Source organism: Zea mays, chromosome 10 (assembly GCF_902167145.1).
Source record: "Zea mays cultivar B73 chromosome 10, Zm-B73-REFERENCE-NAM-5.0, whole genome shotgun sequence".
Classification (NCBI taxonomy): Eukaryota; Viridiplantae; Streptophyta; class Magnoliopsida; order Poales; family Poaceae; genus Zea; species Zea mays.
Genome location: NC_050105.1, coordinates 119,304,193 through 119,318,589, shown reverse-complemented (window position 1 = coordinate 119,318,589; position 14,397 = coordinate 119,304,193). Strand labels below are relative to the sequence as shown.

Below are 14,397 nucleotides of genomic sequence, written 5' to 3'. Positions count from 1 at the left end.
CTCCGGTGCAGGAGTCGGTGAGTTCCTGCGCCACCCGGACGACCTCAATGCACTGATATCTACCCGGTCTCCATCGCCGCCCTTCCTCCCTTCCCTCTCCCTGTGCCTCCCTCTCTTGCCCTCTCCCTTCCAACTGCTCCTGCCCCTGCCCCGGCCCAACCACCGCCCGCGCAAGGTCACCAATCGTGTGTGTAGGGTCGCTGCCGCTCCACACCAGGACTCCACGCACCCAACACCAACACCGGCGTTGGAAAAGCCCACCACCACCTGCGTCCCCATTCACCGTTGTGCCAGCACCAACACTAGCACGACCGACGCCCACCCGCTTCCTGCGTGACTTGTCTTCGTCTTGGACCACCGCAGGGGGACGCCTGTGTCATGTCCCGCACCATGGAGACCGACGCGTTGTTCGGCTGGTTCCTAGGTTAGTAAACCCTACGTTCAACAAGTTCCTTTCGTGTGGCGAGATCTCTCATTTCTCTGTTATGGTTGTGGGTTATTATCGACCTTGGCGAATCCGACGATGAAAAACCTGAGAAACTGGAATCATCGATTGGTGCTGTAAACAACAGTGATAACAATCACATTGTTTATGTATGTCAGCAGCATAGGTTTGCTCCTATTCTGCTCAATTTTCTTTAACTTCTGTGGCATCGCCTGGAGCACCGGCAACATCATGCAGGTTCATGTGCCTGATTCCCTCGCGCTCCTTATCTAAAACCCACCTAGGGGAACGACTGACCCACTGCGGCAGTCGTGGGGGCAAGTTGCTACCATGATTGGCATCCCCAACATATTGGATGGTAAGTCGATTTGATGCTTACTGCCTTATCCACATCAGTATTGTCGTGTGCCTTGGCAGGGAACGGGGAAATGCATTTTCAACAATGAGGGTATCGAGTCAAAGGAAGATAGGTAGACTCAGTTGTAAATTTCATGTTTGGTTTTTTACTTCACTTACTAACTCCTTGTAATGATGTCTACTCTTTTATACCAAGCAATAGTAACAATTGATTCATATGCACGTGCATCACTGTAAGTGCAATCAACCCTAATTGAGGGTTTTGGTGATTAAATGACAAAACAAATAGAGATTCTAACAAGTTTGCTCCTAGCATGTACATAGTAATTCTACAGACAGGTGAAGCACAGATCTTATGAGCATAAAAATATAAAGCACAACGGATTTAAATTCTACATCATATGGAGTGCTCCAACTGCTTGGAAACAACGGCAGTGTTCTTTTTATAATTCTTGAGTTATAGGAATCGCCGTTCAATTAAGAGGGATCCGCAATGGTTAAGTAAGTAATGCAATGAGCTAAGTTCAAAATCCTTCAAAATCATCTTAGAGAACACTTTTCTAGATCATGAATGCCTTTGAGAAAAACCATTTTTACTTCCCACAAGAGTTCCACCTTTGTTCACTTCAAAATGTTCAAAACTTGCTTTTCAGCCTTTGAAACTGGTTCAACCGGACCTAAAACCGGTTCAACCGGTTTCTGGACTGTTCCTCTGCCATCCCTGCTCTGACCTGTCTGATAGTCAGAGTTGTCAGAAAAATCATTGCAGATATTTTGTGAATCCGGTTCAACCAAAATTTTTCCCGGCTCAATCGGTTTTGGATCCGGTCGAGTCTCCGGCTGAGTATGTCAGTGAACCGAGATCTTTCTGGTGGAAACCAGTTCAACCGGTCTGTAAACCGGTTCAACCAGTTTTCGACTCTTTTCTCCCAACGGCTGTCAGCTTTTGGTGGGTCCTTTAAATACCCCCCACACTCTCTCTTCATTACTTCTGCTCTCTCCACGATTTCTCAGCTGACCAAACCCCAAACAAAGGCATTCAATTCTCATCTCACACCTGAAATCGCATCTCCTTCAATCGCTTGAAGGATCCCTGGTGTGAGGTGAAGTCAATCTAACGCGCTGTCAATTTCATCTTGATTCTCCCATTCCCTTTGTTCTTGAGCTCATTGCACACTTGACCTTGTGCGGATTTGTTACTCTTGGAGCCTTGTGTTCCTTGATGGTTAGAGGTTGCTTGGGAGTCTCCAAATTTGTGGACGACCCCAAGAAGTTTGTATTACCCGCTCTTTGAGCAAATTTGAGAAGAGATTGCCTTGACTTTTGTGGTCGGCTTGTGGAGGATTAGGGTTGGAAAAGACCCGGCCCTTTGTGGGCTCCTCAACGAGGAGTAGTGAGAGCACCTAGAGGGGGGGGGTGAATAGGTGATCCTGTAAAACTTGAAAACTTAAGCCACAAAAACTTGGTTAAGCGTTAGCACAGTAAATGCCAAGTGGCTAGAGAGGAATCTCAACAAAACACAATAACCAACAAGAGATCAATCACAGAGATGGCACGGTGGTTATCCCGTGGTTCGGCTAAGACCAATGCTTGCCTACTCCACGTTGTGGCGTCCCAACGGACGAGGGTTGCAATCAACCCCTCTCAAGCGGTCCAAAGACCCACTTGAATACCATAGTGTTTTGCTTACTTTTCTCAATCCCGTTTGCGAGGAATCTCCACAACTTGGAGCCTCTCGCCCTTACACTTGAAGTTCACAAAGAAGCACGGAGCAAGGGAGGGATTCGCAACGCACACAAGACACAAGAATCAGAGTGTCAACACGCACATAAGTCGCAACAAGAGCTCGCAACACAACTCAATGAGTTCACAACTCCACTAGAGCTCTATATGCTATCACAATGAAACGAATGCGCGAAATCGATGTCTTGGTGCTTAGGAATGTTGTAGGAATGCTTGGTGTGCTCCTCCATGCGCCTAGGGGTCCCTTTTATAGCCCCAAGGCAGCTAGGAGCCGTTGAGAGCAATCTAGGAAGGCTGATCTTGCCTTCTGTCGACTGGCGCACCGGACAGTCCGGTGCACACCGGACACTGTCCGGTGCCCGATTTCTTTCCATAAATGGCGCAGTCGACCGTTGGTGGCCAGAGAGCCATTGGCGCACCGGACATGTCCGGTGCACACCGGACAGTCCGGTGCCTTCTTCTAGCCGTTGGCTCGGTCACGTGTCCCGCGCAGATTGCGCGGCCGACCGTTGGCCCGGCCGACCGTTGGCTCACCGGACAGTCCGGTGAATTTTTAGCCGTACGTCGCCGATGAATTCCCGAGAGCGACGAGTTCGCCTGTGAACGGCCACCGGACAGTCCGGTGAATTATAGCCGTACACCGCCGTCGAAGTCCCGAGAGCAGCCTGTTTGCCAGAGCAGCCTGGCGCACCGGACACTGTCCGGTGCACCACCGGACAGTCCGGTGCTCCAGACTGAGCAGAGTCTTGGCTGCTCGAGCCAAGGCATTTTCAATTGGATTTTTCCTGTTTCCAACACTTGGACACAATACATTAGTCACTAAAACAATGTACTAAGTCTGAGAAACATACCTTTATCCTTGATTTGTACTTTGTCCACCATTTTACACTTAGGCACTTGTGTTGGACACTAAATCACCAAAATACTTAGAAATGGCCCACGGGCACATTTCCCTTTCAATCTCCCCCTTTTTGGTGATTTATGCCAACACAACATAAAGCAAGTAGAATAAGTACAAAATCAATTCAAATAAGAACTCAAAATTGTTTTGATTCAAATTTGACATATATGGATCACTCTTTGCCACCACTTGGTTTGTTTTTGCAAATCAAACTCAAATTTCTATCTCTAAGTCAAACACACATGTTAAGACATAAAGAGAGTCATTCCAAGAGAAATTGATTCAAGATTTCAAAAACTCCCCTTTTTCCCATAATCAACACTTCTCCCCACAAGAGGCCAACTTTTGACATAAGAGACAATAAAAGAGTTTTGACAAACCAAAATCTCTAATCTATTATTTTCAAAATTTCTCAAGTGGTAGCTGATCCATCTATTGCTTTGGCCTTTATTTTCTCCCCCTTTGGCATCAAGCACCAAAACGGGATCAATCTTGGTCCCTTAACCCCATTGCCTCACCAAAATCTTCAAATGAGAACACAAAGGCAATAAGAGTACATGAGATGAACTTGGAATAAGTTACCCTCTCATCGGAGTGCAGTGGAAGTCTTTCATGGTCCAAGTCCACCTTTTCCCTTTCAAACCTCCTTTGAGACTAAAACAAGCAAACTCAAGCATATGGTTAGTCTCAAAGGGTCAAGTTGTAGCACAACTCCCCCTAAATATGTGCATCACTTGCACAAGGACTTGTGAGGTCCCGGGAGTGATTGTACAACTTGAGCACCATAGTAAGCAACAAAATGCATAAGGAACATGATCAAAGGCATAAATACATGTATGCTACAATTCAATCCAAGTTCCGCGAATCTAAGATATTTAGCTCACTACGCAGCCTGCAAAAGGTCTTCTCATCTAGAGGCTTGGTAAAGATATCGGCTAGCTGGTTCTCGGTGCTAACATGAAACACTTCGATATCTCCCTTTTGCTGGTGGTCTCTCAAAAAGTGATGCCGGATGTCAATGTGCTTTGTGCGGCTGTGCTCAACAGGATTTTTCGCTATTCGGATAGCACTCTCATTGTCACATAGGAGTGGGACTTTGCTCAGATTGTAGCCAAAGTCCCGGAGGGTTTGCCTCATCCAAAGTAGTTGCGCGCAACACTGTCCTGCGGCAACGTACTCGGCCTCAGCGGTGGATAGGGCAACGAAAGTTTGTTTCTTAGAGTTCCACGACACCAGGGACCTTCCTAAGAATTGGCACGTCCCCGATGTACTCTTCCTATCGACCTTACATCCAGCATAGTCGGAATCTGAATACCCAATGAAGTCAAAGTTAGACCCCTTTGGATACCAGATCCCGAAGCAAGGCGTAGCGACTAAATATCTGAGAATTCACTTCACAGCCACTAAGTGACACTCCTTAGGATCGGATTGAAATCTAGCACACATGCATACGCTAAGCATAATATCCGGTCTACTAGCACATAAATAAAGCAAAGAACCTATCATGGACCGGTATGCTTTTTGATCAACGGACTTACCACCTTTGTTGAGGTCGGTGTGTCCGTCGGTTCCCATCGGCGTCTTTGCGGGCTTGGCGTCCTTCATCCCAAACCGCTTTAGCAAATCTTGCGTGTACTTCGTTTGGGAGATGAAGGTGCCATCCTTGAGTTGCTTCACTTGGAACCCAAGGAAGTAGTTCAACTCGCCCATCATCGACATCTCGAATTTCTGCGTCATCACCCTGCTAAACTCTTCACAAGACTTTTGGTTAGTAGAACCAAATATTATGTCATCGACATAAATTTGGCACACAAAAAGATCACCATCGCAAGTCTTAGTGAAAAGAGTGTGATCGGCTTTCCCAACCTTGAAAGCATTAGCATTTAAAAAGTCTCTAAGGCATTCATACCATGCTCTTGGGGCTTGCTTAAGTCCATAGAGCGCCTTAGAGAGCTTACACACGTGGTCGGGGTACCGTTCATCCTCGAAGCCAGGGGGTTGCTCCACGTACACCTCCTCCTTGATCGGCCCGTTGAGGAAAGCGCTCTTCACATCCATTTGGTACAACCTGAAAGAATGGTGAGCGGCATATGCTAGCAAAATACGAATTGATTCTAGCCTGGCCACAGGAGCGAACGTCTCCTCAAAGTCCAAACCTGCGACTTGGGCATAACCTTTTGCCACAAGTCGAGCCTTGTTCCTCGTCACCACCCCGTGCTCGTCCTATTTGTTGCGGAACACCCACTTGGTTCCCACAACATTTTGCTTGGGACGAGGCACCAGTGTCCAAACTTCATTGCGCTTGAAGTTGTTGAGTTCCTCCTGCATGGCCAACACCCAGTCCGGATCTAGCAAGGCCTCTTCTACCTTGAAAGGCTCAATAGAAGGGACAAAGGAGTAATGCTCACAAAAATTAACTAATCTCGAGCGAGTAGTTACTCCCTTGCTAATATCACCCAATATTTGGTCGACGGGATGATCCCTTTGGATCGTCGCTCGAACTTGGGCTAGAGGTGCCTGAGGTGCTTCTTCCTCCTCAACATGAACATCCTGTGCTCCCCCTTGATCATGCGCCTCCACTTGAGGTACCTGTTCGTCATCTTGGGTTGGGGGATGCACCATAGTTGAGGAAGACGGTTGATCTTGCTCCAATTGTTCCTGAGGCCGTACATCTCCAATCGCCATGGTGCGTATCGCGGCCGTTGGAATGTCTTCTTCATCTACATCATCAAGATCAACAACATGCTCTCTTGGAGAGCCACTAGTCTCATCAAATACAACGTCGCTAGAGACTTCAACCAAACCCGATGATTTGTTGATGTAATATTCAAAATTGTGTACAAGAAATACATGGTGATTTCCTTATTTTATGAGCCTCATTTTGCATCATAAAAAGAGCATACATGTTGAGAGTGATCAATTAAAACCAAAGACACTAAAATAAAAGAAAATGCATCATATTGGAGTTTTGTGTGTGCATTTAATAAAATAATAACATGGTTAAAATATAAAAAATGAGTTGGAGATTGGATTAAAACATAAATTTGAGTTGGGATTTAAAAAGGGTAAAGGAGAAATAAATATTATAACCTACAAAATAAATTCATATATAAATAAATCTTGTCTTGGTATGTTCAAATTGAATATGTGATCTGAGAATAAACTTGTCAACCAGTCAGGAATTTAAACTTGGGAAGAATTTGAAATTTGAATAGAAAGAAAACAGAAAAATAAAAAGAAAAAGAATAAAGGGGCTACTTGGGCCGGAAGGAACCAATTCGGCCCACACGCACACGCGCGGCCCGCTCACCAGCCCTTACGCGCGCGCTCGCCATCCCTCACTGCCGCGTGGGTCCCACCGTCCAGTCGTATCTCGCGCGCGCTCGGTCTCTCTGATCCGCGGGACCCGCATGTCAGCCGCGTACCCACCTCCCCTTTTCTTCGCTCGCCGTTGCGCGATGTCCGCCGCGAGAACGCCGGCGTTGACCGCCCTCGGACTTTGCCCGCGCTCAATAAAAGCACACTCGTTCCTTTCCCTACTACCTTCTCGCACAAGCCTAGCTTTCCCCTGAGCCAATCGACGCCGCCATTGCTACGCTCGCGGAAGGATTGTGGCCGCCACCGTTGACCCGGCCCGGTATCGCCGGTGGGTGGCCAGGGTGGTGTCAGGATTGTTCATCGGCGTGTGGGGATCGTCTGCGTGAAGTATTGCGCTCGGTGACCCGTCCAATCGTCCAGAATTGCTCGCCGTCGTCGGTAATCCGCCGTGCTCCGTGGGTAGAGGTCTGTGCCGCGCGATTCACAGTAAGTCCTCCCCATTTTGTTTCGCCTTACTCACAGCATCGTGTTGATCACCACGGGTAGAGGGATTAGCGCCCGATGCGTCACATTGGGATTCACCGGTGAGGTCTCCGCCGTGGAGGCCTGTGCGCCGCGGCGCGCGGCTGCTGGGGTTGGTGTAGCTAGGGGATGAACTGGGGGCCGTCGGATGACCATCGTACGGCTGCGGTTTGAGCTGGAAAACGATTGGGGTTGATTAGATCTGAATCGTTGGATCGTGATCCGACTGTCTTGGTTAGATCCGAGCACGCGTTACTCTGGGATCATTCGGACCGTTGATGTTGGATCGGGCGGCTCTGGGCGGGTACCGGTTCGGCCGAGATCCGATCTAATCCGTGCCCTTGGCAAGTGATCCAACGGCCAGAAAACATCCGTACCCCCTTCGCGGGTCAATTTTTATAAAGAGACCCTCACCTCTCTGGAAATCAACCCGCAGTCCAGACCAGTGGCGCGCTGTGTCTTGGAGATCTTGCGGGTTAGCCCCTGAACTTACCAGTAATTGAGGCCCGATCCAGAATTGTTTTAAATCAATTAAATGAATTAGAAATTGGATTTTTAATATGAAAATAAACCCTAGAACTTGTATAAATCATAGAAAATCTATTTTTAGTCCAAATTGAGCCATTCAAATTTCTAAAATTTTGTAATAATATTCTCTACCATTTAGTGCTTCTGTTTTGACATGAACTCTGTTAGAAAATTTATTTATCATTTAATCCTATTTCAAGCACATTAAACCTTAGGAAATTCATAACTTAAAATCTATAACTCCAAATTTAGTGTTTCCAGTTCCTATGATTTCATTTTAATGTGTAGATTTTACTGCGTATTTTATTTGCATGTTTGATGTGATGTTAATTTATGCTATACTGTGTATGTATTGTGTTGATGCGAGTAGACGAGCAAGCCACTGGGGAAACTGAGGTTCAACAAGTAGAGATAGCTGAGCAGGAGCTCATTGAAGGCAAGTTGTGCCCTTGATCACTTACTTTTCCCAGCCATGTTCTTATTAATTTTAATGATCTGCATGGGTTAATTTTGATGGGAGCCTTTATGTTACCCCAGTTTTGATTACCTCTATACCTTGTTCACCCCTGAAATATTTTTGGGTAATACTTGCTATTGCTTCATGTGGATTGGGTATGGAGATACACTATTCATGATGATTCTGTTATTATCTTGTTATTATTACTGTTCATGTTCATTAAATTAATGGGAACATGGAGCGACCACCCGGGAAAACAGTGCTACCACAAGGGTTTAATGGGACGCCCTTGGCTGATTAACTAGGAAAGCTAGTGGAGGGCTACCTTACTCGAAAGGGGCAAGGGCAGTAGGGGAGTGGTCAGTGTAGGGAGGTCCTTGTTTGATTTTGCTGCGATGGCGGTCAGGCAAGAACCCTGCACTGGAGCTTCCTATAAACTGTAGCGGGTAGTCTGAAGCTAGTGGAACTTTGTAAATGCCTCGTAGTGTTACCCTGCCTCGCTTCCTTGGTAGAGGTGTATGGGATTCATGACCCCTTGGCAGATGGGTAACACGGCTTGTGGGTAAAGATGCACAACCTCTGCAGAGTGTAAAACTAGTATACTAGCCGTGCTCACGGTCATGAGCGGCTCGGACCCTCACATGATTAATTTATGGAACCTAAATTCAATTTGTCATTTGCATTTGCATGGGATTTGTTATTAATTTTGTTCTATTATTTATTATGGTTTGGTATTTACTTACATCTAGTAATTGCTAATAAAAGTTTGACCAACATTAAAAGCAATGCTCAGCTCTAACCATTCTCTTTGATAAGCCTTACACTTCACATGAACTCCCACCTTTGGTGAGTTCATGCCACATTATTCCCCACGACTTGTTGAGCTATGAACGTATGTGAGCTCACTCTTGCTGTCTCACACCCCCCCACAGGAGAAGAACAGGTGGTCGAAGAGGAGCCGCCTAACACTGAGGCATTCGACTTGATCTAGGTGGCGTTTCTCAGTCGACATTGGCGCCGACGATCCTTAGTTCGTTTTATATTTATCTTTATTCTGTAATAAGTGTTCCGCTATGTAATAAATACTCTGATGTTTTATGACATTTATCTCTATACACTCTGTTATTATATATGTTGTCTTCCTGGCGCATGTATGAGATGCACCCGGCTTTGTCCTTTAAAACCGGGTGTTACAGAAGTGGTATCAGAGGAAATGTTGACTGTAGGATGAAACCTAGATAGAAATGGACAAAACCCTTACCTACTTATCTTATTCTGATTCATTCTATACTTACCTTACTCTGATTCTTTCTACACTCATCTTGATCTTGTCTCACCTTCTACTGTTCTACTCTAATCATTCTTACCTTTTATACTCTAAGACAAGATGGATTTCACACATTGGAATCCTATATTTATGATATTTTTAAGGGATAGGAAGCCTAAGACAAAATTAAAACTATTTTCTCTATTAAAAATGTTGGTTGATTGTTCTGATGATCAATGCCTGATTTGCTTCTTTGATTGATTGAAACATTATATATGGACATCTTAGCATGTGCCAGCATAAGGTAATAAATTAGCTATGGTAGGTAAACATTAAACTGTTTAGCTAATAAATCCCCCCCAAAGTAACGTGATTCATAGTTACTGCCTTGTCTACTATTTTCTTACCTTATGTATCTAACTCAGATGGTCAATACCAGGAGGGGTGGTGGAATTGATTTGCCTCCTAATCAACACACTCGAAGGATTTATAGACAACCTCAGCCACAGCCAGTAGGGATGAATCCTCCTAATCCTCCGCCAGGTGGAGTTGATCCACTGGTTGCTGCTCAGATGGCGGTGATGCAGCAAATGGCGGACACTATGGCTGATATGCGTGCCCAGATGCAGCAAGAACGCCAGGAGATGCGTCAGGAAAGAGAAGACATACGACATGAGTTAAGCCAGGAGCGAGAGGAAATACACCAGGAAAGGAGGGCACAACAACAGCAGATGCAACAAATGCAACAGCAACAACAGCAGCAACAGTAGCAACAAGTACCACTGCCTCCACCACCACCACCAGTCCCACCCCGAGACAAGCATAGAGAGTTCATGAGTCATAAGCCACCTACATTTGCAAGTTCGCCAGATCCACTTGATGCAGACGATTGGTTGAAGTTAATTGAGAAGATGCTGAACATTGCACAATGCACTGACCGGGAGAAGGTTTTATATGCTTCTGGACGTCTGACTGGTCCTGCTGCTGACTGGTGGGATTCTTATACTGCTGCCCACGATGCTGCTGATACTATTACCTGGGCAGAGTTCAGTACACAATTCAGGAACTACCATATTCCAGCTGGTATGATAAAGATTAAGAAGAAGGAGTTTCTGTCATTAAAGCAAGGCAACATGTCGGTCAGCGAGTACATGGACAAATTTATTCAGTTGTCGAGGTATGCTCCGGAGGAAGTTGTTGAGGATGAAAGAAAGCAGGAGCACTTTATTGAAGGACTTAATGGACCCTTGCAGTATGCACTGGTGGCACACACCTTTCCATCATTTCAGAGGCTACTGGATAAGGCTCTTGCTATTGAACACAAGCGTGTTCAACTGGGTGATTTGAAGAGGAAGGCTATCTCGCAGGGACAGGGTAGCAGCAGTGTTCGTCCCCGCTACGTTCCACCACAGGGTACACCGACTCGACCAGGAGGACCACGCCCAGTTCAGTATGCTCCACAGGGCTCTCCACAGACACCTACTCGTCAGGCTACCCCCACTGGCACCCCGACGAAGTTTTCAGGACAGAGTCCAGGCACTAATTGTTTCAAGTGTGGGAAGACTGGTCATTATGCAAATGTCTGCCCCCAGAGGATTGCTACTACTCTAGTTCAGAACAAGCAACAAACCCCTGGCAAGGGATATTCTATAGCCAGGGTGAATCAAGTCAGCGTTGATGATACTCCTGATGGTGGTGACATCGTACTTGGTATGTTTTATGTTAATGCAATTCCTGCAACCATATTATTTGATTCTGGTGCTACACATTCATTCATGTCTGCTAGATACGCCAACACAAATGAAATACCACTGCTTAATATGAGAAAACCCATGATAGTAATTACACCGAAAGGGCCTGTTGAGGCAAATCAAATGACACGTAGATTGACATTGACCATTATGGGTAGAGAATTTGGAGCTACTGCTATAATATTAGAGTCAAGCAGTATAGATCTAATACTTGGTATGTCATGGCTAAGAAAGGCAAAGGCCGTTATAGCATGTGGTAGAGGTACTGTAGAACTCACTACCACTAAAGGAGAAAGATTTCAAGTTAACATTGCAGTAACCTCCTCATCCATGCGTGCAATGTTCTTTATGCCTGAGGAGTTTGTTGGTGACAACATCCGGGTGGTTAGAGATTTTCCGGATGTCTTTCCAGAGGAGTTACCAGGGATGCCACCGGATAGAGAAATTGAGTTTGTTATTGATCTCTTACCTGGAACCGCCCCTATTTCTAAGCGACCATACAGGATGGCTGTAGAAGAACTGAAGGAGCTTAAGAAGCATTTAACTGAGTTACAAGAAGCGGGGTATATTCGTCCGAGTTCCTCACCTTGGGGAGCATCAGTGTTATTTGTACAGAAGAAGGATGGATCACAGCGGATGTGTGTGGATTATAGATCTCTTAATGATGTTACGGGGAAGAACAAGTATCCGTTGCCCCGTATTGAGGATTTGTTTGATCAAATGAGAGGAGCCAGGGTGTTCTCGAAGATTGATCTCCGATCGGGATACCATCAGATGAGGATTAGACCGTCGGATATTCCCAAGACAGCATTCTCAACCCGATATGGATTATACGAGTTCACTGTCATGTCGTTTGGATTGACCAATGCACCAGCCTACTTCATGAATTTGATGAATAAGGTGTTTATGGAGTATTTGGACAGATTCGTCGTGGTGTTCATCGACGATATTCTTATCTATTCTAAGAATGAAAGTGATCATGAACAACATCTAAGGTTGGTGCTACAGAAGTTACGAGATAATCAACTCTACGCTAAGTTCAGCAAGTGCGAGTTTTGGATTGACAAGGTGCCATTCCTTGGTCATATTATTTCTAATGGAGGAATAGCAGTGGATCCTGCTAAAGTGAAGGAGATAATGGAGTGGAGAGTGCCCACTACAGTTACTGAGATTCGGAGTTTCTTGGGACTCGCAGGATATTATCGGAGATTTATTGAAGGGTTCTCCAAAATTGCTAAGCCTATGACATCGCTTTTGGAAAAAGGAAGAGAATTCAAGTGGGATGAGAAGTGCCAAGAAAGCTTTGATCAATTGAAGGAGAGACTAATGTCGCCACCAGTATTGGTTATGCCAGATCTACAGAAGGGATTTGACATTTATTGTGATGCATGTGGCCAAGGACTTGGATGTGTGCTTATGCAAGATGGTCATGTGATTGCCTATGCATCTCGTTAGTTGAGGAAGCATGAATTGAACTACCCCACCCATGACTTAGAGCTGGCTGCCGTTGTGCATGCACTTAAGATTTGGAGACACTACATTATGGGAACTAAGTGCCAAGTATACACGGACCATAAGAGCTTGAAGTACATATTCACTCAAAAGGATCTCAACCTTAGGCAACGCCGTTGGTTGGAGCTCATTAAGGATTATGATTTGGAGATTCACTATCACCCAGGCAAGGCAAATTTGGTTGCAGATGCCTTGAGTCAGAAGGAACATGTTCACTCCGCTTTCGTTGTCCAGCTACCTGATGAATTAGCAAAAGATTTTGAGAGACTCAACCTGGGAATTGTTACACATACAGAAGGAGTTACCATTGAATTGGAACCTACCTTGGAGTAAGAAATTCGTAAAGGTCAGGTTGGTGATGCTAAGATTCAGGAGATCAAGGATCTGATAACAGAGGGTAGAGGCCCAGAGTTCACGGAGGATGAGCAAGGCACGATTTGGTTCAAGAATCGGATCTGTGCTCCCGAAATTGATAGTCTTCGGGAAACTATATTGAAGGAAGCACATGACTCAGTTTATTCTATCCACCCTGGGAGCACCAAGATGTATCAAGATTTGAAGCAAAAGTATTGGTGGTATGGACTAAAGAGAGATGAGGTTGCACATGTGACTATGTGCGATGTATGCCAAAGAGTTAAGGCTGAATACTAGAGGCCAGCCGGACTACTGCATCCACTAAAGATACCTGAGTGGAAATGGGAAGAGATTGGCATGGACTTCATTGTTGGATTACCCCGCACGTCTGCTGGATATGATTCTATATGGGTGATTGTGGACAGGCTAACTAAAGTGGCCCACTTTATTCCAGTGAAGACCACGTATTCATGAGCCAAGTTGGCAGAGTTGTACATGGCACGAATTGTCTGCCTACATGGTGTGCCAAAGAAAATCGTGTCTGATCGAGGATCACAGTTTACCTCTCGGTATTGGAAGAAGTTACACGAGTCCTTGGATACGAGATTGAATTTTAGTTCGGCTTACCATCCACAGACGGATGGGCAGACTAAGAGGACCAACCAAGTGCTAGAGGATATGTTAAGAGCTTGTGCTCTTAAGCATGGTGGTAGTTGGGATAAGAGTCTACCCTATGCAGAGTTCTCTTACAAAAATAGCTATCAGGCCAGTTTGAAGATGTCTCCGTTTGAGGCTTTGTATGGCAGAAAGTGCAGGACTCCATTGTATTGGGATCAAACTGGTGAAAGGCAGTTGTTTGGACCTGAGATTATACAAGAAGCAGAGGAACAAGTTCAGCAAATAAGAGAGAATTTGAGAACTGCACAGTCCAGGCAGAAAAGCTATGCTGATACCCGGAGAAGACTGCTTGAGTTTAAGGAGGGAGATTATGTCTATTTGAAGGTATCACCACTCCGGGGTATGAGAAGATTTAAAGTCAAAGGAAAGCTGTCTCCTCGCTTTATTGGGCCCTTTTTAATCTTAAAGCGAGTGGGAGAGGTTGCATATCAATTGGAGTTACCGGATCATCTTGCGGATGTTCATGATGTCTTTCATGTATCTCAGCTAAAGAAATGTCTTAGGGTACCTGAACAACAGTTACCAATGGAAGACCTTAGTGTTCAAGAGGATCTGACTTATGCT

General features: G+C 45.5%; 1 pseudogene; it reads left to right on the top strand.

Moving 5' to 3' along the window:
* Positions 1-390: 390 nt before the first annotated feature.
* LOC103642748 (golgin candidate 6-like) overlaps positions 391-14,397 on the top strand; it is a 57,898-nt pseudogene continuing 43,891 nt past the window's right edge.